General features: G+C 41.9%; 1 protein-coding gene across 1 annotated transcript in view; it reads right to left on the bottom strand.

Moving 5' to 3' along the window:
• arhgap35a (Rho GTPase activating protein 35a) overlaps window positions 1-26,266 on the bottom strand; it is a 59,335-nt gene extending 33,069 nt beyond the window's left edge. The window contains exon 1 of the mRNA XM_079679246.1: window positions 25,592-26,266. The gene's annotated coding sequence lies outside the window, so the exon portion shown is untranslated. The remainder of the gene's footprint in view (window positions 1-25,591) is intronic.

The following is a 26,266-nucleotide window of genomic DNA, read 5'->3' as shown; positions in this document are numbered from 1 at the left end:
TGCCAGCGATTCTCTCTCTAGTTTAGCAAACTCAGCCCAACTCAGCCTGGTTGTTGGCCCGGAAAGAACCTTGATTTTATGGGGCCAGAAAAACTGTGAAATAGTACCCGCAATCCGGAACTACGCCAAGTGGAAACGCAAACCAAAAACGGGCCGGGCACGGCACGCTTAAAAGCGAGCTCCGCGCTGTAGTGGAAATGTGCCATATGTGGCTGTACTTCTGCCACAAAATACACCAAAAGCAGCGAAGAAGACTTCTCGCGCATGCATGGTTGCCCTTCTGTTTATTCTCCGCGCTGGATTTAGCAGCAGAGGTGGAGTTTCGCCGGTCAACATGTCCGTTAAAGTTGAAATCTTCCGGACAAAATTAGAAAAGTGCCGGTCAAAGGTCTCCTTTGTTATTTATTGAGCTTTAAAACAAATGAATGACGACTCTATATAATAATAATACACGGAGGACGGAGCCTCTCTTTTCCTCCCCCTCTCCTGACAGCCCGGTTATTGCGTCATTGTTAGCAGGAAATGATCGTTATAGGGCGTAATCACGGAGCTGTTTGGCCCCCCAGAGCGTTTCGTCCGCAGATCTACCCACCTTGGGAACCGTTATCGTTTTCTGCGTTTCCATGTCGGCCTCGTGTGGCCAAACCGTCTATCTGATAGAGAACTGTAGCAGATACGACCGTTATCGTCCTCGTGCGGCTGCAGCCTAAATCTGGAGACCAAATAAATCTTCAAATGTCAGAAATGATGTACAGAGAAGGATATGAAAATATGACTAGTTTTTACAGAAAGCTGAAGAGAGTAAACTCAGAAGAGCATTAGCTGTGAGAATGACGAGTCCAGCAGCTAAATCACTGCGAGGCTTTGAATGCCACATTACTCTGTTCTTGTAATGTTCTCATGTGTGTGCCCAAGGTGCTAATGTTCTGGACTGGGCAGCAGTATCCTAATAGCATCATCGCACCCTGCCAGCAGCACACGCAGACACACTAGTTAATAGGTGACACTTCCACTTGCATCTTAAGTCAATTCCAACAATCCTTCCCTGCCCTGTGGATGGCTAATAGAGCAGACACCAGTAATAAAAGCTTCGCCTGAACTCGGCACTGCCAACTGCTTCTGACTCTCCAATAGTTAAAGCATGACCCAAATTCAAACAATGTTGTAAGCCGAACATCTCAATACTGGCTTTGTTTGTGTCGTTACTTCTTCTTGAATTGGACACTTTTGGGACCCAGAGACTGATCGACCGAGCTAGTGAAGGCTTGCTACATTGAAATGGATTTTTTTAAAATTACAATTGTTTTTTTGAAGGCTTGTATTGTTTGTAGGCACTGAAGCAAATTGTGTTTTTCATTTTCAGAGGCACAAAGAGAAATAAATATTTTTTCTATCTTTAAACGCAACCGTTCAAGAACTTGGGGGTCCCGTACGATAAAAGAGAGTTGAAAGGAGCCAAACAAAGACTGAAAGGTTGTTAGATGTGGATGGATCGCGAGCGGGAGAGGACTGCTGATATCCTAAATGAGGCAAACAAATAGTATACGCAAAGAGAGAGTTTTTGCAAAGAGAGCTTGGAAGGGGAGAAAGAGAGAGAGTCTGGGGGAGGAGAGGAGGAGGTTAACACAAGCAGCTTCTGGTAAGTGCTTAGCACTTGCGGTTGGCTAATGGTACACAGACAAGGCTACTTTACGATCGCTCATCTGCACTTCTTACAACTGCCGCCACGACAAGCCTCAGCCTGAAAGAAATAAGCCACTTTGCCTTCCACTCCACAGTCGTCTCTGCTGCCATTCAATTGGTATGCTCCTCTCATTTCCCGCTTCAAATTGTTCTCTTGTCACTATTTGCTCTGTTTTATAGTGCCATACATCAATAATCCTCACCATCTAAAACAGCACAGTATCATCATACTGTATGACCTAAGAACAGGATAACTGTACAGAGTGAGACGACTGCTTGAGATACACACAGACCCTAAACCAGCCAGTGAGGCAGCTCAAAGAAAGCTACACAGGAAAGGAAAGGATGACACAGGGAAAAAAGAATGGAGAGCCCCAGAATGAAGTGGACTACCGCTGCCAAAGATGGGTGAGTCACTGCAGAGAGAAAAAAGCTCATGATACAATTGAAAACACCTGAACCTGCCACAGTGTAAATTAAAGATAATGACTTTTTACTGGTTGCCACAGTAACCAAATGTTGGCACGAAGGCAGATGGCTGCAGAGGCTTGTTCCCCTAACGTTCCTGTCCTCCCTTCCTCTTATTTATATGTAGCTTTCGTTTTTGTCCAAGAGCTTCACTCTCTCTTTCTGCCCTTCTGCATGCTCCACCAATTCATGCAGAGGCAAAAGAAAGCCGAATAAATACACAATTTCATACTTGAATAACCCGACAATAAAGCCTCTTATGTGTCTCTTCTGTAGCAAGAAACAAACCAGATTCAGGTGCACAGGTGAAAGAATGAGATGGATAGGTGGTGAGTAGACTTAAATACACTATATCTCCCACAGTATAATGCAGCTTGTAAGCTTTAACAGAGTCTGCATAATGTAAACACATCACCTTTTAACACTCTTTAAGCAATGCATTTGTGCGCACATGTGGGAGTGTCACCTCTGAACTCTTCCAGCAGTCAGAGGGGAGGAAGCTGACAGGCTCTGGGGCAGCTTGTCCAGAGGTTACAGGGGTTGTGCTTGGTCATCCATTTTAAATCAGTCTCCAGACAGACACTGGAGCGCCATTACAGCTCAAAACTTTGCTGCTCTGCACTGATCTGCCTGCAGCTGCAGCAGTATTAGGGCCCAAGGCCAAGCTGTGCCTGCCGAGGCTCACTTAGTGGTGTCCACTGCCCTGTTGGTCCTGCCTACATCACAGTCTGAGGAATGCAGCCTTGCAGAGTAAGAGTCAAGCTTTAACCACAGTGAGATAAACACTTTGCAGATTGAAGGACATCTTGTAACCGTGTCCTTATTCAACCGCAAACTGCTTCTTTAATCTCTGTCTTTCTTATTTAATATTCTTGCACACACACATTGTAATTATGTGTTTTGAACAAACAAGGTTCATATTTTAATCACTAATCTTTAAGATGCCAAAAGCATATTTTTTTACTTCTGAATTTCAAGTTAATCACTCCCCAACTATGGCTCCATTAGCGGCAATCAGATTTTAGATAATATCAAATACAAGATAAGTTTAATTTAGAAAATGTCAAACTATCCATATGTATGATATATGCAACATTTTGTGTCTAATTCTGAACAACAGTTATATTAATAGTTATGTTATAATAATTTATTATAGGCTTCAGATTAAACTAGTTTACAGTTACATCTTAAGGTCGTTCTGTCCAGCATAAAGTCAAAACCCATTTATTCCTGGGCTAGCTGTCCCCTTACAGACACTTTATCTGTGTAGAGTGGCAGCTGGAGACCACTGGTGGTCACAACATTCTGGACAAGAGGTCTACATCTGTCAGTAACAAACACTTGCAGCACTGTGCAGTGACAACAAAATCTGTGTTGAGGAATTGGATCATGAGATTGATGCAGAGGTAGACGTAGTATACGGAAAGCTCAATTAACATACAAATGGTGCAACTTCTTCACTCACTCACAGACTCAGTGACAATGAGTTTATCGGGCTGGCCACTACTTTGCTGCAGACCGGCCAAAAACTAAAAAAATCAATCTTTATCTCAGTTGACCTCCTCCTACTCATTTAAAAAAGTTACATATCAACTTTATTATATATATTGTTGCTACTAGTGTTGTTGCACTCTTGACCCAGTTCCCTCTCTAGGCCTAGAGGAAGAAAACATCTCAGGAAAAGGCAGGGGGGAGAATCAGCCATTCTCTCTGCTAAAACAGGAAAAGAGCAGGTTGGATTTTAAAGCAGACCTCCTGGCCCAAATCCAAGTGTTAACACTGTACCTCCCACCCCATGAACACACACCATTAAATCCATTCTTTTTCTTAGCAATGATGCCAATGCGTTTTCCCACCCATCCCTTCCTCTCCCCACCCATCCCTTCTCTTCCCTCTGATTGGCAGTGTTGCTACTCAATACCTCATATCCCAGAGTTCTCCTATGAGCCCACTGGCCAATCAGGTAACTTGATACTGTTCCAACTTCTATTTGACATCATAGGCCAGAGGAAAACAAAGATCTCTGCCTTAGGATGAAAAGTTGTGCAATCCTTCACGCAGCTTTTTGCTCTACTAGCCTAAAAAAAAACATAAAATCATACAAACTTGATTTTTTCTGAAACATAAAAAGCAAACAACTAATAAAAGCTTTGTAACACATTGCAATTTGTGAAAATATAACTCCTCAAACAAAGCAACTGGATCAGAAAACAGAGAGACGGCATAACTCTACAGAAAGGAAGAAATATAAACCATTTAATAGGTATACATAGCTAATAAATGATAAGAGGGTTAAGGTAAGGTGCGGTCAACTCGTCTTTTTCAACAGAAATCTTTTTCCGGAGCTGTGGTGGCCGCATTAGACATTAATAGATTGAAGAAAATGAATAAAAGAATACATTTTCTGTCTTCTCATTCACACTTCAGGACCAATGTGACTGCAGCATCTGCACTTGAGAGTTTCAATTGCAATGATGACGTCCTTTTAGATAACGCTCACCTCACAAAAACACAAATTCGCACTTCCATTTAGGCGTACCATCTTTAAGCCTTTCTAATCCTTGATCTGAGAAAAAGGAGGAGCACTCATACAGTCTCACACCACACCTGTCCCCCTGAAGATGCAAGTCTGTCTACTGATGAACACAGGGTTAAGCTCAATACTGTGATTGTGGTGTGAAGGTAAAGGGGGATTATTTTTGCCAGCGTCCACTCAGAACACATCAGAGGACTTAAGGTTCTCTCTTTTGTCTTTCTCTTACAATCTCTCCGGCTCACTTTGCTACTGTGTCATTCTCTCCTGCCTCCATGGGGATTTGAAAGGGGGTTGGGGGAAGGGGGGGCAGTATGCAAGCCGGCCAACAAGTTTCTTTTTTTATTTCGAGAAATAAAGAAAATATTTGAGCTGCAAAGCATCGACAGACACAAATGACCACATGACCTTGAGTGGGCTCATTCATAAAGCCAACCTACGAGGCACAACCAAACAACCTAACGTGATCAAATCTACTGGGAGAGCGGGGGAGTGGAGAAAAGACCGGAAAGAAAGGAAAAAACGAATCAAGCCAGATAAAACCTTGTGCCTATTGCACTCTGAAGACTTGCTGCCATGGCGGTAGAAAAGCGAGAAAGAAAGAGAAAGCTTTAAACAAAAAAAGGCCCTTGGAAGTGAAAGAAAGTGACGAGCCGAGTCACACAGAGTCCTGCACTTACAACTTTATTATAGAGAAAATATGTATTTAGAAATATCGACACAGCAGTCAGAAACATTTCTCCAACTTTTCTATCCATAAACAACATTGATTTAAAACAGTGTAAATACATATTAGCTCCTAGCATCCAATAACCTTTCAAATCCTTCATTGGCAGCAGCAGCAGACGGCTCCTGGCTCCCATCCCACAATCCACTCTGATGTTTAGGTTTTCAAGTGAGGCCCTTGCCTCAGTAGAAACAACATATGATAGAGACTAAATCAAACTCTTGGCACAATCAGAGGAGTATGGTAATATAAAGGAGCAGAATTAAATCATCAAAATTCAAAAATAAATGACACCTCGAGGAAAAGCAAATGTCAATTTGAACACAATCTGAAATTGTCCATACTGGTAAATATTGCCCTGCTTAAATAAATCTACTCATCTTTCTTTGCTGCCTATTAAACCCTATCCCTTCATCTCCCTGTTAACCGGCCTGTCACGCTGACTGTTTGCTGGGCTGCTCTACACAATGAAATGTTTACCTCCAGTCAGATTTCCATTTAGATGCCTGAACGAGCACAAGGAGGTGAGAGACAGTGTGTGTGTCCGTGTCAAACAATAACGTAAAGCGCTGCTATTTTGTTATCATCAATTGAGTTGCTAAATTAAATGACATTTTTGGAAATTAACAAAGTAATAAAACCAACAGTGGTTTGAAGTTTATATATCCTGTACTGTAATGTGTCAGGTAGGTTCAAATCCAATGACATTAACAGGGTATTGAAAGACCTTGAAGCATGCACAAAAACCTTAGATTTCCAGTCCTATGTATGTGGAATTGCAGCACTGCAAATCTTTATGTGTTCTGCCATTTTAACAAGATAAACACAATTAGGCTCAACCTGATTTCTAGCAACAGATGGACTGTAGGACAAAACACAGAGGACTTCATGACATCATGACTCTAAACATCATGTGCCATATGACCAAAGAGCAGAACATCTGAATCATACATAGCATTCAACCTAAACACTGTTGGGAGGCTCTGTATGATTGTATTTTCAAATACTCTGTAAGTATACCTCCATAGGTCATGAAAAAACATGGATCAAGAGCTTCACTAAACTGGACTTTAACCCTACACAGCATCATTCAAAACATATTGCCCCACTTAAACTGATGCATCCCAGACCATAAACCCAAACATTAATGCAAAATCATGGTATAATCCCATTGTCTATCTTTGAAACCTTTACCAGCACACAGTTTCCATTTCGATCTCTTAGCGTAAGCTTCCATTCAAATTGTTGTCCCTGGTGTTACGGGCAACTGTATTTATTTCCTTGGATGCAGAATGCAACAGCTCTGATCACATCACCAAACTGCTGAGACGTGGGAAAATGTACAGTAAAAAGATGGTTTTTTTTTACATATGTGGAAAGAGTAGTATGTGGTTAGTGATTAAAATAATCACAACAGCAATCACAAAGTGCTCTTTTCAAAATACGGCCAGGGTAATCCCATAAGGCTCTATATTCACTGCTTGCATCACAGAACTACCTGCCTCCACACCACTGAACCTGATTTATCTGCATAGGGCAGACGAAGGGAATAGATTTTCTACAACTCCCCACATACAAGTGAGTGTACTGTAGTGTGTGTGTGTAGTCTGCAGACTTGTCTTCTGAAAGAGATCCCTGCAGTACCCAGTATCCCTGTATAGAACAGTGAGAAAGAGAGACCTCCACACTCATGTGTGGTTTTTCTGATATCGCAAGCTATCTGTTAAGCATACATAGTAGGCAAGTCAACTGGAAGGCAAATGTACGCACACACGTCACCGTATCACAAATGCATCTGTAGGCAAATTATTCAGCTTCTGCTTTGACAGCATTTTCTTTGAGCCCAGTGCTCACACACCGACATATCTACATACTGGCACAGGAGACACCACTTCTTACCAACTGCAAGCCAAAGGCACACACTCACATACTTATCTAGGCAAATGAAGCTATTCTATCTGATGCAGGGGGTGTATTATCTCTCAGATAAAAGAAAGCAGGCAAGAGGAAAGGTTTTGGCCAAAATATATATAATTGGATCCCATCGGCTATTGTCTGATAACAATTTCAATTTTTAGTAGCCTAAAAGTTGCCCGTGAACAGGATGACATCTTCTGTTAAACCATACTCCATTCTCAAACATCAAGTCGCTTTTTAGTCTTTAAATAATGAGCGGTGCACAGAAAAAGAAGGCTTGAATTGGATCTCCACAGGCTACACAGAAATCCATGAACTAGTGCCCCCTTGCCCCCAGAGGCTTATCGTTCTAAGACCGACGGCCGATTGGTTTCGAGATAAAAAGATGTGTGTCTGGTGTGAAGTTCCCACAGGTGCATGTCATGTTGCAGACAAAGATGAGGACACATGGCTTATACACATCACTCAAATGTCCTATGTGTTAACACCTTGTTCACACACCTTCTCAAATAACAATTGTTTAATTCAAGCCACATTAACACAAAACACACCCACGCTCGTACCCGCCACACATGCGGCACGTGTGGTATAATAGGCGAACATGCAGCATAAAAGGCAGCACAAAGGGAGCTGGACCTGACTGGTGACAACACTCTCATTCATCACCATGCCCTTGGAGACTCTACATCCCTCCACAGTGACAGCAGTGAACAGAGCACACACACACACACACACACACACACACACACGCAAGTTGTGTTACAAAAAGCACAGAGCATACAACAGCTCATGTCAGACTCACCACCACCATTTGGTTGCTTGTGTGAGTGTGTGTACGCGCTTGTATCCACATATATTATTCATCTGCATGCGAGCACATGAACGAAGTGTCTCTGGTAGGAGAGATAAGGGGCTTCTTTATTTCAGTATTTCGCTGGTGTGTGAATGAATGTGCGCATTGTGTGTGTCCCTCCAACAGTCTTTTAAACAGAACTTTTTTTTTTTTTTAAAAGGGAGGAAAGGAAACGTATAGAGCTACAAAAAATGAAAGCAAGAGGGTTTCTGGGAAAAAGGAAAATAAGAGGAAGGAGCAAACAAGAATCACTTATAGGACAGAGGAATAAGCGAAAGGGAGAAGAGACAGGCAATAAAAGAGGAAGTCAGGCTCCGAGATGGCAAAGAAGGAGCTCAAGGGGGCTTATCGTTGTCATATTTTCATTTTAGTGTACAACCTTGAATTTATCAGAGACAGATTTGTAGAATTCAGGCACATCCTGTACAAGAAAACATTCCCGATCTGCCTCCCCCATTGTAGCCCACAGTACTCAGCATTCATCCACCGCGTCAGCACTGACAAGCCAATACTGTCAACACTCAAAGTGGGCTTTATTCCATCTACAACACAGTCTGCTTCCAGAACACACACACACACACACACACACACACACACACACGGTCTGGACAGTACAAAAAAATATTAATTTTGTTACTAAAATGGATTTAAAAAATCCCCCGTATTTTTGTGTTGTCTCATCGTCCCCCTCCATCAGCCTAGGTAACATGGAGTCTGGTCCTCAGAAATGTAACAGAGTGGGATGAACCAAGTTAGAAGAGCAGCTGAGAATATTCAGGGTTCATGTCTGTATTACACTAAAGCCTGTGCCTTTTATCAAGGGAACGATAAAAAATAAGGTAGAACACAATGATTATATTGATTTAAACCAAATAACAAATTGAAAGAGAGCAATTATCTTTCAGCAAGAGCCACCATTTTAATTATAACTAACATAATTAACAGCGGCTTAACAAGCAAAAGAATGTTTAAGCCAATTATTTCACCGGCTACAAAGAAAACTGTCATCGCAAAAGTCCTCAGATGTAGCCAATTATTGTTAATTGTGCGAGTTGGCAAAACAACAAAAGATACTGGGGTATTTAGCTTGGCAAAAGACAATTTTGTCATTGTTAAAACAGAATAGCATGTCTTTTTCTGAAAAAATGTAATCAGTGATTGTTACATCAATTACTAGTACGTGGTTACGTGGTGCCTGTCATGTATTACTGACGGACATTTTGTAACGAGAGTTGTGAGTGTCTGCCTCTTAAAACTTTTAGAAACATTCACAAAAAGAGTGTTGATGTGAAGCAGCTTGTCCCCTGCATTTAAAGCCAATGTTTTCTTAAGCATCTAAAGAGCAGATAACAGCAGCATTAAGTGTGTTCTATGTTTATGTTGACCAGAAATAAGTCTCCAGTTTAATTCCTAGGAACATATGAATATTTAAAATAAATGCGATATTGGTCAGAAAGATGGCTTTTAAAAAATCTATTTTGAGTTATATCAAATCTTTCAGCCCTTATGGTCAGTACCGTTTGGTATTTTTCAATAAACAACGACAAAGTGGATTATTGGACAATCAGAGAATATAATTTGACCAAAAGAACTGTGCATCTGATCACAGAGATTTATAAAAAATCTGCAGAAGAGAGAAACTACTGCACATACTGCCTCCCATATTCCTCCATAAAAGCTATTAATGCATTCATGTATTAAGGTGGTGCAGTGCAGGAATTCAGGGATGTGTCTTTGTCTGAGAATGAACATGTTTAGAGCATAATATCTTGGGCTGCGATCTTATGGGCAAAAACAAAAATGGTATACTACCTTTAAGCATAATAATGTGTATACACAAATATACACACACACCATCCACAGGCAGAACACACATAAGCACACAATAGAAAGTCGGTCAATGAATGGGAGGGGGCAGGCAGACTAGCAGGTGCTGTGTTGGTGGAAGATATGGCTTCTGTCCACCTCAGCATTTCTAAACACTCGGTTATCTCCCCTCTCTTCAGGAGGAGAGGTCATTTCTTTCTGCCTGTGCACCACCGTTCTCTCCTCATTTTTGCTTTCCCCTTCTGCTCAAGCCTTTTCTCCTGTTTCATTGATCTACTCCCACCTCTCCTTTTATATCCTATAGCTTTTATCTTTTTTTTCTCCTCCAGTATCCTTCTTCTTTTATTTTTTCACTCCACCCTTCTCCTCTCCATCCCCTCCTTCCTCCTCCTGCTCCTGCTCCTGCTCCTCGTCGTCTGCTGCGTTCTCAGTGGAAAAGCCCATTCAGCAACAAAACAAAAGCCGCCCAAAGCATCACACACTGGCTAATCAAGCAAGACCAGAATGCAGCAGCCCTCACATCCACTCAACACCACCATGATACTGGGTCACACTGGAGTGGAGAGCAGCAGGATTTGAGGAAAGGTTGAAGAGAATAAATATGCACAGGACAAAATGATGATAAGCGCGGAAAGTCATTTTGATTCTAAAGGTTGGGTCTGTGTGTACATTTGGACATAGTGAAGAGAATGAGTTCAAAACACCGTAACCACTCCAGGTAAATTCAAGACGAGAAGGAGGGCTAAAGGAGGGCATAAGGGAGAGGCAGAGATATAATGGGGTGAAGAAAATTCACTGACAGGCCATCACCAGTGAAGCAGTGCATTCATGACGATGATGAAACCCAACAATGGTCAGCTGCAATCTCCTCCTGGACAGAGGATGAGCGTTTACATGCTAGCGTGCCAGCCAGCTTCTCTGTGGAGGTAAATAACTGTTCCCATGTTCAGCTTCAGGGAGGACTCAAAACACAACAAAGAAGCCGGTCCTGCAAGATGCAGCGATAGGAGAGATATGTAAACATGCCACAGCAACAACAGGAGGGCCACATCAAGAGTGGGTGTACGAACAAAGCGTATTGTAAGCGAGGCAAAAAAGATGGAACCACTCATCCACCTATGAGATAAAGTATTCATACCCATGGTCACGGCACAGATTTGCCTCATGGAGGGATTAGGGAAGGGAAGTGTTGTACTGACATGAGAAACAGATTCTCTTCTGAGTGCAAAAGGAAGAGGGAAGGCTTAAGAACAAGAGCAGGGAGGATTGTGGGAGCAGAACTGCTGCAAAAATGGAAATGTGTTAAAAGAGAGCAGACTCTGCCAAGTAACTTGTTGTAACACCCGCCGATTCCCCCATGTTCTCCGTCTGGCTTCAACCCTTTGAATTCTACAGCAATTAGTGCCTTACCTCATCATATTGTTTTATGTGCCTTGCTTTTTAGGAATTGCATCACAAAACTGTAGCTAAATGAACCTCTCTGTGAAGCTAAAGCTCGATTACTGGGTGTTTCCTAAAATGTCTAAAACATTAAAGGATTTATGTGTTGTGCAGAATGTGAGACTCCTGACTCAGTTTTATGTAGCTGTCGGAGTACCTTTCTCTCATGACTTTATATTTCGAAGAGGAACCTGGTCTGCAGCGGTAGGGTGCAGAACTAAGTGTTACAAAAAAAGAGAAATCAGCCAACAGAATATTTATAATAAGTATGTATAATTACAGCTCGACATTTTTCGTATTCTTTCTTTCAAGGAGAGTTGGACGTGAAGATCCGTACCTATCATTAGATTGCCAAGTAGTAGTTTTGCCGTGGGTTATGTGTGGATTTGTTCCTACAGTTACTCCCTGTTGACTTAGGGTCGTTGTGAAATAGTCAGACAACCAGCCGAGACCCCAGGAAGTCACTGTTTCTTGCCTTAAGCCCCTGTAAAATCAAAGCTAATTGTTCTTTTGTTGTACCGATTACACACATAAGATTTAATGTGTCGTGAAAGAGCCATGCTAGCCGATTCTCCGTTGAGTGGCATCAATCTTCTCAACTCATAATCATTCTTTTAAATGTCTCACGTTGTCACCAAGTTTAATTTGAAATAAAGGATCTTTTGAAGGCTCGTCTCTAATGAGACAATATGCTACTTAACACTCAATAGGCGCTTTCACACCGCAGTACTTTTCCCACAAAGGTTCATGAGAACTCTTTAGTTCTCATGAGTACAGTACACACAGTACAGTTCTCAACTAAGTACAGATCGCGTTCACACCGGAATAAATTCCTGGGGGTGGATTAGGCAGATTAAGCCGCTGACGTCAGTTCTTCTTCTTCTGCTTTGGGTTTACTGGCAGGCCGCAAACAACTTCACAGCGTATACTGCCACCAGAAGTCCCGGGCCGGAAGTCCCCGGAGTTGGGGACTGGCTTCAGTAGAAGCTGCTGGGACTCCCAGCAGCTTCTACTGAAGCCTTCCAAGTAAATCGCCAGATCACCGACACCTCCTCATCTCCACCGCTCCCATGTTTTCTTTTGTGTTGCCATAAATTAATCTCTCTGCGTTTGTGCGCTGGGCTAATGCTAAGGCTAATAATGCTAATGCTAGGATAATAAAATGGCGGCTTCAAAAAACTTTTTGGGAGTTTTACGGGGCATGTTTTTTTTTTTTAAATGGGAAAAGTACTGCGGTGTGAATGCGGCTATTAGCACTAAGATTAAAGGCAGACAGAGTGGTAGCATGTTTAACAGGGTTTGTGAAATGCTTTAATACACCTACCGTAATACTAATGATTATACCATCAATTTCTGTGGTTCAACATTTGTCATATCATTTGTGCTAGAATATTTGTACTGTTCTGCAGAAACAATCATAAAGGAAAGCAAAATGTCAGAATAGCATGTTTGAAGGTTGAATAGAAAAAAACATCTGGGTGTGACGCAAGACAATAATGGTAATAAAAGGAAAGAGCGGGATGGTAAGGAGGAAGAGAGGGCAGAGTGTGCTGCGAGGAGGAGAGACTGATGGCAGCAGAGAGGAGGCCATAGTAACGAGACGGAGAGGCACAAGAGATGGTGTGGAGTATATAGGAGAGTGTGATGGTAGGAAGGGATTTGAGTCTTTTAACTTCATTAGTTCCGCCTCAGTCTGGGGTCTGTAGATTATGTCTAATTAAGCAGCTTAACATGGCTTAAAAAGCACCACACAGAACGCACAAGAGCCTTATCTGTCAACCTGCTCAAACGATTCTCCGCTTCTCCTTTTCTTCCCGTGGCAGGCTAACATAAATTCCCTTTGCATGGCCTTTATGCTGGAGAGATTAGAGGCTCTAACATTGGCGCGAGCTGGATAGCTAGCAGCCGCAGCGATAGCCGTGTGGGCTGTGGAGAAATAGAGGGGGAAAGAGAGCATGTGTGGAGAGCAGAGGGGAGGCAGAGGCTTCCTCTCAGACTGCAGGGGGAGGGAGTCGATAAAGAAGGGTGGGGCTCACCAAACAACTGTGCTCCTGTCATTCTAATAAGTATTGGTAAACCAGCCGGAGTTAGGTACTGCATGCTCATTATCAGAGAGTATTCACCACCACTCACCCAATGTGGTTCAGGGAAATATCTAAAACTACAGGTGATTCGTAGATTCATTCAAGGTTCATGTGCTAGGGCTTTGACAGGAGTTATGGTTAAAGATGGTTTCTGACAACTCATAAATAAAATAAATGATATAATAATGTATGTACTTTTAAAGAAACATGCCAAAAGATCCCTGTTGTGACGATCATTAGTCTCTATTTTCTCTTGGGTTCTATCTTTTGATAAAGGAAATAATTGTTACATGAAGTGATTATTTAAAATGATGTGTAGTTAGTATGATTACAAAGACGCTTTACAGCTAAAATCAACTTCACTTCCTTGTGTTCATTTAACAAACTTAAAAAGGAAGCCAGAAATCTGTAACATCAAAGCTAAATTGTGTTGTCATCTTCCATTTTAAGTGGTGATCCAGCAGAATGATGAATGCAGCAGCGACACACAGCCAGAAACCTAAGTGATTTCATCTTCAGCTGCAAAGGAAACTCAGTCATTATAGAAAAATACAAAATGTTTAAATCTCATCTCGCATTATCAAAACACCTGGATCATGTTATCTGTATAAGGGATATGAAAAACAAGATTCCTAATATTTTTTGTGAACATCTTATTTCGAAACATGATCTAAACCAGTATATGACTCAAAACAGTCAGACTGCTCAGGAAGTGAACACACACATTATGAAAACTGTTACAGCGGCAACAACCACCTTTACCAAATACATGTTTCTGCTGGCTAGGGTTATTGTATATCTTGTTTGGTGAGACACTTCAACACAGCAATTAAAAAGTGTGTCACTTGTGAGAAGTGTGTTACACCGCTTCTTATACACCACCTGCTAATTATCGGGCTGGAGTGTAGTCACATTGATAGAAACGTTGTGAAACATCAGACATGTCAGGCTGCCATATGTCAGCGCAGGGAAACTTGTTTTATATGACTGAGGAGGAGTTGGAGGAAGCTTTAACAAAACACAGGATGTCACTGGGAGTTTGGCTTTCCATACCAGGCAACATTCCCCACCTCAGGCTTACAGGTATAAAAAAAAAAAAATCCCTTCTTTGTCAGTATCCGCTGGAATCTCACTCCTTAATCTTCTTTATTCCTGCCTTGGTTAAATTATATCTATTGTGACACAGGAATGCAAAGAAAAAAACACATACAAAAAAGCAATTCCCTTTAATCCACAAACACTACTCTCCAGCTACTGAGGGAGGATGAACAGTAACATCTCTTTGGTGATTTCAACATAGGCAAGGCAAGATGGCCGCCCTCAAAACTGGCCCATCTTGTTAAGATGCACAAACACACCAGGGGATTGAGGAAACTGTCCACACATGCAAACGGTTATGTGCTGATGTTGTGCACGTAGCCTTAGAGCGAAATCTACAGAGCGTCTCTCTTTGACACCAATTCATCTCATTCACTCTTATCGGCGGGCAATGGGCGGAGAAAAACAGGTTTATGGCAGATATACAAATAAGGGCATAACATGAGTTATTTGCATAACACAGAAGAACCAATGAAAGAGAGAACAAAGTTAAAGACGGAGAAGTAGAGGCCAACAGCTACAGAGATGAGAAGGGGAGAGCAAGGTAGTGATGAAGAGATAAAGTCAAAGCCTGACTGATGTAGTGATGAGAGTGCGGGACTTGGAAAGGAGGGAGAGATGAAGAGAGAGCTGCTATCTGATAGAAGGGATTTGCCCTTCCCTAGAACAGTAATTTACTAAAGCCATTCTACACAGGCCCATCAGTGGCGATCTGCTGGCAGATTAGACGACAAAACCTCATCCCTCGCTTTCCCCCCAGCCAATCAGCAGCGAGCAGCGAGCACAGGTCAAAGGATGAAGGGAGGACACAGGAGGGGAGGGGGGAAATGTCCTGTCTGTTGTATTAAGGGAAGCTTCATGAACTAACATAGATGCACACACATGTGGCTGAATACATACAGGAGATTGGATTGGAGCTATTACTGTTGCATTTTCCCACCCTCGGGATACAGCAGCTAGCACTGCTTGGGATTTGTCATTTATAATCCGTTTTTCTACCCTTGTTTCCTCTGTGCTTGCTTGTGCCTTTTGCCTTTTTGTAGTTTGTATCCTTCCCTGAAGGCCCTCACAGCATTCCTCTGTTGTGTCGGTCCAGCCACTCTCCCCTTCTCCTTCCTTCCTCCCTCTCTCTCTCTCTCTCTCTACCTCCTCCCCATCCCTCTCTATACACTGCAGAGGCCCGTGGAGTGTGCCCCAGCTGTGCAGGCGGTAGGAGCTGTTTACCATGGTACATCATCAGGGAGACCAGAGAGCACCACCCAACACGCTCTCACTACCATGTTTCGCACACGATGTTGAACAATATAGGCCCTTCTGAATAAGTCAACGACCCAGCGTGCAACCTCTCCTGGTGACCTTCCACAGCATGAAAAGCAAATCTCAAATAGCAATAACAAGGACATTCTGGAGGAGAAAAATAAGAAGAAATACGGATGAATCCCAATTTGAATTTTTACCTTTGTGTCGTAAAACATAGCTCCATTTGTATCCATGCATAGTTTGCATACACACTGACCACTGAACTCTTCTTTATTAATACAGCCCTAAACATTGACATCCTGTGTCTACCTCTTTGTGCCGAAATGTAAAAAAACTAAGTAGAACAACAGTGAGCTGTTCCTTCCATCTCTCTGCCATCACAGCTTCCCGTCCTTCTATTTACAGCTGCCGACCAACCTCACAAGACCCCCAAGGGTTTCTTGCATCGTTTTACCAGACAGCAAACAAATAAGAAGTGTCCTGCAATCAAAACAGCATAACTCAAACTTCACTGACATGCTTATGGCAACACCTAAGCTAGTGGCTGTAATATACTTCTTTATTTTCTATTCTTCACTAACTTTTTCTATGAGGTCTTGCTATTCCGAATCTCTTAAACTTTTTCTTTCCTCTAACAAGTTGGATGTATAGTGCAAACAGCAGGTTGTAGAAATAATGGAAGCATCAACATCCTATTAATGACAGCGTTGGTGTTGTTTCTGGCAGAGGTTGCCGGGAAACTCATAAAAGGCAAGGTAATTGCCAATTACTGCTTTCACAGTGAATCTAAAAGATTATAAAAATGGTGGAAAAGCACAATTCCAAGGAAATGTTCCAAACAAGACCTAGCTTTGTCTTAAACATGACATATTATATTGCTTATCTCACTGACCTCCTTAAAGATACTGTATGCTTAATACAAGACCCTCAGTGCTGTCAGCTAATATACAATACAAGAAAGTACAATGGGTTCCCACTCATCAACTCAAACAAGTCACTCTTCTTAAGCAACATTTGTCACTAATTGTTTATGTGTTTGTGCAGTGACTTTTAAAGTCCCTAATGGTTATTATTGACAATACCACAGATATAATAACCACCACATGTATCAAATATGTTTTTGGCTGGACTATAGGCTAGATAGTTATGGAGGCCATAAGCCTGAGTTCACATGTTCCAAAATGGGCAGCGTTTTATTTTGGATGAACTCTATTTTGTTCAATTCATTTGCAACTATGGTAAATAGGGACAAATCTAGGCAATGAACGACGTGTCTGTTTATCTCTCAGCCAGTTTATGTGCTGGGAGCTTAAGCCAGTTGTGTCCGCTACAAAATTGATCGGACCAAGAAGTTGAGTTAGTGAGAGAACATGGGACATTCAACAGTCAAATCAGACAGGCTTAGTCAGTCTTTAACTGGAAAATTATCATAGAGTTTTATGCTTAAGTTTATTAAAGTATGTCATTGATATTTTATATATATTTGTGTTAGTAATGATTAACTTAAGCAATTATCTGAGCTATTTGCATTTTGTTCATGATTCATGGTAACTGATGACTTGTGCTTTTATTTGGTTATTAATAAGGAAAGTATTCAGTTAGAGTGAACGTTTGTTCTGTAAGCACACCCTGTTGTTGCTGTTGTTGCTGTTGTTGTTGCAAAGAACAAACATTAGTGTTGTGACTTGTAATGACAAGTCACAACACTAACGTTTGTAAGCTGAGAAAAAAGGTCAGAGCCTATGTTCCCCAATAATGAGCATTGTCCTGAAATCTGTCTGTCAAAGTCATCTAAATGTATGGAAACGATTAACTAAAAAGCTGTAGTGCTTTAATCCATGTTAATGATTGTTTTCATAACTTGTGATGGTGAACTACACCCACACGTCTATGAATCTAAGCGAAGCATATGATTCCGGCTCCCCTCTTTTTCTCCTAACCCACTATAGTAATTCAAACTCTGGCATCACAGTAGAGATAAGGGATCTATGAAAGAATGAATGGACACTGTAACTAAGATTAACATTCAATAATGATGACAATGCTAATGGTCTGCCAATGTTTTGATAATCATGTTTCACCAGAGATCGTTCCAGCAGAGGTTTACCTTTCTTCATCTCATTTTCTTTCTGGCAGTCACATGGATGTATGCAACAACAGGCCCAGCTCGTCCTGACTTGACAAACTGCATTCCCAACGACCTTTTCCCTCATTGGGCAAAAAGGTCTGCATTCTCTTCTGTCCGATGACTGTGACTAATACGAGCCGTGGTGTGGGGAGGCTGTCCTCTCCCCGAACAACCCTCAAACCAAAAACAACTTCTAGAAATGTTTACATTCTTCACACTTGTTTCCCTTTCTTTAATCTTCAATACCTACATACATTGAAGTCAGCATTGCAACAAAAAGAAAGAGGCAGCATGAATGGTGCAGACTCAGGTTTGTGGTGATTTCCAACAAAGTATCATTAGAAACAAAAACCTCAGCAGAAACTATTGTGAGACTGTTTTCATTCTAAAATGTCTCACTTTTGTGACTTGTGAAAACAAACAATAGGATACACAATTGTACACTCTTACAGTAATAGGAGAGTGTGACCTTGGCTGTTTATTCAGTGATAAGCTGACTGCAACGTGATTTAGCAAATCGTTAACTGAGATAAGAGAATGAAATACATTTGAATGTTAAAAAGCTGCACTTAAATTGAGACACAGCTCTCCAGTTCTCATCGGGAATGTTACAAAATAGTGGATGCTCAGGAGCTGGTGGAGAACTGCAACAGGAAATGAACTCTGACATAAGAGCTATGGACCTTGGGGCCCCAACTGCATCCTGGGAAATTATGGCACTGAGAAGAGAAATGACCCATGTCACCCCCATCCCAACCCAATAGCTAAATCTATTTACAACCCTCTAAAATGGCACATTGGAAATGGAAGTCTGTTTTAAACATCTCTGTAGCATTCATAGCAGCCTTTTTCTAATTGCCTCTAAATTTAAGCATTCAAGATGATTCATCACTCAGAGTATTTTTTAACACAAAAAATTGCTGTTTTCTTCACAACAGTAACAAGGTCGATAACCAGGCCAACACAGACAATGGCTAACAGGCAGAAATCGTTGTCTGTATTTTTTTTTGCAGGTGGACCAACCAGAACCACACTAAAGACGGCCAACAACAGAAAGAAAAGGGAGGGTGGTAGACAGAAAGAATGACAATGCTACCATCCTCAGATATAACACAGTAACATTTGGCTCAGGTTGCTTTGGGTGTGCTTCTATCGGTAAAATCAATCTTTCGCCCCCGACGCCACGCTTAGTCGCCGCTTGCTGTTTTATGGCCATTTTCCCAGCCGTGAGACAATAGTATGGACATCATTAGCTAAGTGGTGGCTGGATGACAGGCGGTGGCGCTGTGATCGATAACGGCATGCCAATACATCTGCAGGCTGAGCAGTGCTTACTCATCAGCCATGGGCTCGCATGAGCCCTAGCTAAGGCCAGAAAACTGGGACTGGGCCAGATAAGGGATGTAGAGGTGTCGGGGGCTCGCTGCCTGTGATAACAAATGGCTATGAACAGCCACCTTATCTTCTCACCTTAAAGAGGATATGATGTTCACTGTCACACAGCAGCATAACTGCCAGATCCACTCTGACAGTTATGTTATGAGGGTGAGGAGGGGTCAGCCACTGTTGGTTATACTGTTTGTGCCTGTGTGCGTTTAGAGTAGTGTACAGACTTTTTCAGAAGATTGGGTTCAAACTTTGAAATTTGAGTAGCATCAACAATGAATGCTTAACAATAAAAGCCACCTAATTATTTACAAATGTTAAAATGCCTGGGGCAAGCTTCAAGTAAAGAATACCTAATCACAACATTGTGAAAAATGTCCCTTGTCAAAAACAAGGGTTTTGTGTGTCCTTATATTTGTAGAAGAGAGCCCGTGTCAGCACATGTTCACTGGGAAGATGCCAAAGGCCAACACAGTGGTGGCTAGAGTCCCCTGAAGTGGCATCTGAGACAAACATCTAGTGACAAGGTGATGGCCTTCCTGTGTCCTTAACCACAGCTGACAGTAACTTTGCAATGTGCTCCAAGGACAGATTTTGAGGCATGGGGGAAGCCATGGGGAGATAAATAAACAGAAATGGAAATATTCAGAGACAATGTGAAAAAGGGACCAGAGCGATCGATGGAGCTCACGAGGAGTTTGGGAATAGGAAGAAAAGCTCTGGGTCGAGTGAGGTAGGTACTTTCAGGGGCTTATTGTTGTCTGGGTCTGCGGGCACCATTTCCCCTCTCTCTCCTCTCTGCTTCCGTCCTTCTCTTTTGTTCTCCAATGCTTATCAGTCTGTGATTAAAGCTGCCAACTTGAATTAGGATACATAAGAAGTAGAACACCTCTTTTCATCCTACTCTCCACCTCTCTCTTTTCTGTGCTGCAGGTGTATGAAAACACTGCCAATAAAGTTGTCAAGACACTGAGCAGAAGCATAATCTCGGAGACATCTTGATAGATAAGATACCAAGGTCGAGATAACACAAACTAAACATCATATTCCTGCTGTGTCAATACTTTCCATGAGCATGCACATATTTCAGAGGTTATATTTTGACAAAAAGCACAAGTCTAGACCAATAGAGACAACTTGCACTAAAGGGATTATTGTTTAAAATATCACCACAACTTCACTCTGTGCTACTGAATACTGTTTGTAAACTGCCAAATGCTAAAAAGGCATTCATGCTCCATCTAACACTAGACACCTAATCTTATTACGGCTAATGTGTTAAAGTGAAATGAGAAAGTAAATAGGGGTAGTTAATCACATAACCTATTGCTTAGAGTAACAGTGTTTACAAAACAGTAAGGGGAAGAGTGCTGAGGTGAGGATGCTAGTTTTTTTTAATCTAAATTGTAATATTACACCTGACAGGAGCAGCTTACATGTGCAGCCAGTCTTCCTAGATAACACTCAAACCACAAAGTATCTCGGTCACACTGATGTTGCTGTTATAGGAGCTTTCAGAATTGAACTAATCCGACTCTTGATACCCAATGACGAAGCCTATAAATCTAGCATAAAACCAAATGACTGCCCAAGCGGTCCTATTGAAATGTTTCACAGTAGGAAATCATAAAGAAATGTTCCATAAAACACAATATCTTAAATCCCACACTACATATCTCTCTTCATTTTTAAAGGATGACAAAGGATAGGCATGCATTGAGCGCTTGGCACCACCGTTGCTTTACTGCTGAGCTTCCAACTGAACCAACAAGTTTTATGGAGTTAGTCATAACTACTGCTATCGAAGGGAAGAAGGAGTGCCACCTGCGGCAACTGCCATCATTCAGGACGGCAGGCTTGTGCAGAGAGTACAGACATCAGATGTAGCTTTCCTCTGAATCTTTGTCTCTCAGTTCTCCTCTCCACGCTATCCACTTCTCCTGCCCCCCCCCCCCCCCAAACACACACTGTATGTAGGTGGACTTCCTACAGGAAACCCAGGGGCGCCACAAAGGGGGAATCTCCAGAGAGAGTCAAACAATGACACACAGACTTCTTCTGACTCCAGCCCAATTTAGGCAATGAAGCCTAGAGGCTTGCGAGTGACATGAGGCTAGGTCATCACGGCAGGATAAGACACAAATTAAAAAGTGTTGGGTTAGTGTGGGAATTGTATTAGTGTGCATATGCCCACAGACTAACACATGCCCAAAGTTATCCTTTAATACTTGTGTAGGTGGATTTCAGGGCCGTCTCTCTTTGTTCCTGAGGGTGAGAGGTTTTCCAGCCTTTCAAAATCCAAAGTACAGACACTGACTCACTCGAAAACAATCAGAGGCTATTACACCCTTAACCTGAGATAGTAACGGCTGAATTTATGCATGAAAGGCTTTTCTTTTCAGAATAGTCTCTTGCACAATCCAAATAACTTAGAGAAATTTAGGGTTATAATTGTGTTGGCACTGTCGGTGGTAAAAACTTTTTGCAACTGATTACAGCAGCAGAAGTCCAACCTATTGAACTCCGGGCAGTGGGCTCATTTCATTGGCAGTGACTCAATCATAACATCTTATCTACAGACATGCCGAGTCATGGAATTCAGCTGTGGCCAATAGCCAAGCAGCAGGGTTACTTATGACTGTCATTGATTGGTTGATCTTTGAGCACAAAGCTGAAAGGGCACATACCAGGAACACGGCCTGAAGCAGAAACTGGCAGCTTGCGTTTTACTTTACTCCCTCATTCTTGTAGCTGTTTTTCTCCTCTAACTGACTACCTACTTTGTTGTGTCACTCTCTCGCTGTTCCTATTTCTCCCCTCCACAGCTCTTCCAAATTACCATAGCCTTGTCCCTCTGTTGTGTAATTGTATCTGAAAAAGCAAAGCAGGGCCGCTCACGTCCAGAGGTCACCATTCCTCTGTGGCTTACATCCTGGTACTTCATCTCCATGGTCACCATGCTTCAAACAAAGTCTTTTTTTCTCTTAGGGAAGAAATATGAAGGCTAGTTAAAAGTATCTCAACAGAGCCTTACGGCGACCATTTAAAACATTAATCATATCTAAAGCCATTACCTTCCACTAACATTATCCATAAATAATGCATTTGTATTGGAAAAGCAATACCATAACAGGGTAGGCTTGGCATAAAGAGCAAATGCAATTTTCATTACTGATTCATTGGAATTAAATTACTTTCAAACTTTTCTTGGGTGAGCCATTTGTTGTAAAAGGGCTTATGTATAGCAATACTAGTGATTTTAGTTTTGAATAATTATTTTACCTCAAATGAAAGCTAGGCACAACCACCATTGTTGATTTGGGGTCAGTTCCCTCATACATAATTCGCCATTCAGGGCTTGGAGTTAAACTGGCTCTAAAACCGAATAGGGACACAGTACAGAGGCCTCTATATCAAGCTGACCCATCTGCAACGAGCATGGGAGCTGCAGCAATGGGGAGAGAAGAGAACCTCAGTTCAACTTAGGCAGGCACACTTTCTAATGGAAATTCAGATACAATCATCCCAGAATGCACTTCTCTCTGCCTAATAATCGGCCACTAGAACAAGGCAGCCATTGAGAGGAGAGTGACTGTAATCTGCTCCACCAAACTCCAAAGCTGCCCGCTATAATTAGCTTCTTTCTCCATCAAACACAGGCTTACACTGACTCATAAGCAAACCTCTTCTGTAATACAAGAGAAAGAAGACATTTAGTGAATGGCACCTTCACAGATTAGCAGGGAAATGTTCTGTCCGTCGCATGTGGAGTCACCCTGCGTTGACAGGTATGATAGATGTGAAATTGGCAAATGAGCCAGTCAGAGGCCACTGTTTCATTCAGCGGCACAGTAGTTTTGTTGAAATAAAAGCCTGGGTTGACAGAGAAATAATTTGGTTATGGTAACATTTTCAAATTGACTGATATTACAAGCCAGAAACACATCCTTACTTATCAAAATAACAGATTTACAGCAATGAAGGCCTCTTTACTTTCTGGTTGCCATACTCTTTTGGTTAATGGTCAGATGTTGAAAAAGTCAAGTGAGGACTATTAGAATTAGGCTTGATATAAAAGGAGTAGATTTTCCTAAAGTGTTTCTGTTACAAAGTATGTCAAAACCCTGTGATTTTCTGCCCACATAATATGGGACAGAATCTCACTTCCAATGCCCTCATCAAAGGATGTATCCGCATCTCTGGCCCACATCCTGACAAACAAAGCCTGCCCTCCTCTAATCCCAGGAACATGTTCTAGTCCAGGGACTCACGACACGATCGGCAGGCCAGAAGCAAGGCAGACGGGGGTGAGTGTGCATGTTGGTAGCTAGCCTGCTGCCTGGGCAAATGGCACAGCTATTAGGGGAAAAAGTGGCTTTCTGGAGAGGTGTGACTGCACTGCAAAGGGCCCAATCAGGTAGAGAACAGAAGTGCTGACAGCTGCTAATGCATTTACCTGAGAGCAATGAGACTGTTTGCCAATTAAAGTGTGTGTTTACTTTCTGCATAACACGGTCTTCCCAATAAGGTTGATTAGGATCAAAGAGAAAGAAACTCATCAAAAAGCAGTCAGTCAAAGAACAGCCAGAGGGTGGCAATAGGTCAGTCTGAAGGGACTTTGTTTGGGAACCAGAGGAAAGTGTGGAATACAGACTGGCAGAGGTGACATTTCACCTCCAGAGCACTGGCAAGGTGCCCTTAAGCAGGGCATAACTGTTCATTCTAAAATCCCTCATTAAAAGGGAAAATCCAGAAAAACAGAACAAAAACCTTTCAAAGGAAAGTGCATTATTATTGTTTTACAGGGTTATGAGTAATATTTGCTCGGAAAGGACCGAAAATCCACAAGATAGCGCCATATATCCATTATCTAATGACAGTTCCTGTTTTGAAAATGTCCCGGAATCTGGCAGTGACATAGCACTGCAGGCCCCAGCGCTGCTGCACACCTCTGTGTAAAGGCCACATCACAAACCTGCAGGCATTTCTCTACTTATCTCACTTTCTAAAGTCTTTCACAATCAAACTAAAATCATTATTCCACAGGCAGGTAGATCACTTTTGAAATCAAAGTACTAAAGTCTAGTGGAAGGACATAAAGGGAGTGGCTGGCAGGGCAACAGTGAGATTAAGTGTGACATACCGGTGACACGTTATTTCACAATAACAGATGAAATGGTAGTGTTGGTGGTTTGCATCAGGTTACCTTTATCAATCTATTTGGACCTTATCCTTGCAGCATGGAGGGGTAGACACCAATAACTGATAGTCAAGTTAAATATCCTCCCCTGAGATATTTAGTTGGTGGAAAACAGCTACACATGCACTGTATATCCTGTCTAAGGAGATTTGAGTAATGTGTCCCAGATAGGCACCAGTTAAACGGGAACCGAGCAGTTACCTCCCTACATGCAGCTTTGATGTTTGCAAAGTTAGTGGGACATCTGACAAGAGAGAAAATAAATCACAAATGACAAACATGGTGTGTGTTTGAGAGGTAATACCATTACCTAAATCTGATTTAGGACCAGTTTGTGCCTACCATTATACTAAAAATGCCAAATAAAAGCACAAGCACCTGCATTAGACAACCTCAAACTTCACAAAACCTGATTCAAAATGAATTTAACTCTTAAGTGTCATCCAGGATATGAGCAGAATATTAATGAATAAGCCAAACATGATGCATCAAACAGTTGCTTGGCAGCTAGTCCAACCCAAACATCCCATTTCTCCTCTACCAATTGAAATTCATTATACTCATGGAATACATGGGCTGTTTCACCAGGCCTGACAAGACCAATGCATTCCAGGTGTTGTACAAACATTTTTAATGTTTGGACAAGATCCATTTTATGACCTCCCTTCTGCTGTTCACACTTTCCTTTAATACATGCACAAGGGCAACCTTAGCTTGGATTATAACAGGTTTTATATTTAACACACCCATGCACGTTTATTAGAATAATCATTATTATTACTATTAAGGGCTTCAAATCCCACCAGCCCTTAGGGGGACTGTGGTTCACTCCCAGTTTCTTGTTTTTCGCTGCACTTCTAAGTAACACGAGCTACAATTAAGGCAGGAGGTAAACGCCTTAAAAATATATGTTCAACATTGTTTGAAATTGTCCATTCGCGTCTGTTATTTGCAGTGGTAGAAGAGAATAGTGTGCAGCATACATACCATAGCTTTCCTCTCCAGCTCTCGTCCACTCCTTTCTTTTCTCTCTGCGACTCACAGCCGGTGAAAGACTTTAAAAAAAAACAGACAAAAACACTTCCCTACAGCCCTGACATCGATTATTGCCCGTCGTTTTAAATAAACAGCCTATATGTCCATTGCTTCCTACATTAAGTGCTCGTTTCCATCAGTCTGAAGTTTTCACAACGAGATGCATATCTGTGTATCTTTGAAGAGGAGAAAAAGCAACTAAATTATCGTCAGGAAAAGCAAAGAAATGCTGTTCAAACTCCAGTCTTTTCACCCCGGCTGGAAACGAGGAGGAAAGGGGGAGGCGTTGTAAAAGCGCTGTTTCGGTGTGTTTTTTCCTTCTTGCTTCAACCACCACGTTGTTTTGACCAATTATTATTTCCTTTGTTGTGTCAAAAATAAAAAGAGTCCGTATGAAACGCGATGGTGAGCTTTGCCTTCATTTTTTCAAAGCGCCGCGTTTCAGAGAACAACAGCTCGTCCGAAACCGTTGTATTTTCCTTTCGGAGGTTTAGCCCCTTACAGGCGAAATGTGTGTGAGTGTGTATAAGTCTATTTTTTTCAGCTTCCCAATAATGGCGGACCTTTTCCCGAATCCAGCATCTCCCCTCCTATTCACACACGCACACACAGAGAGAGGGAGAGAGA

Source organism: Notothenia rossii (assembly GCF_949606895.1).
Source record: "Notothenia rossii genome assembly, chromosome: 4".
In the NCBI taxonomy this organism is placed as follows: Eukaryota; Metazoa; Chordata; class Actinopteri; order Perciformes; family Nototheniidae; genus Notothenia; species Notothenia rossii.
This window is presented reverse-complemented; position numbering and strand designations above follow the sequence as displayed.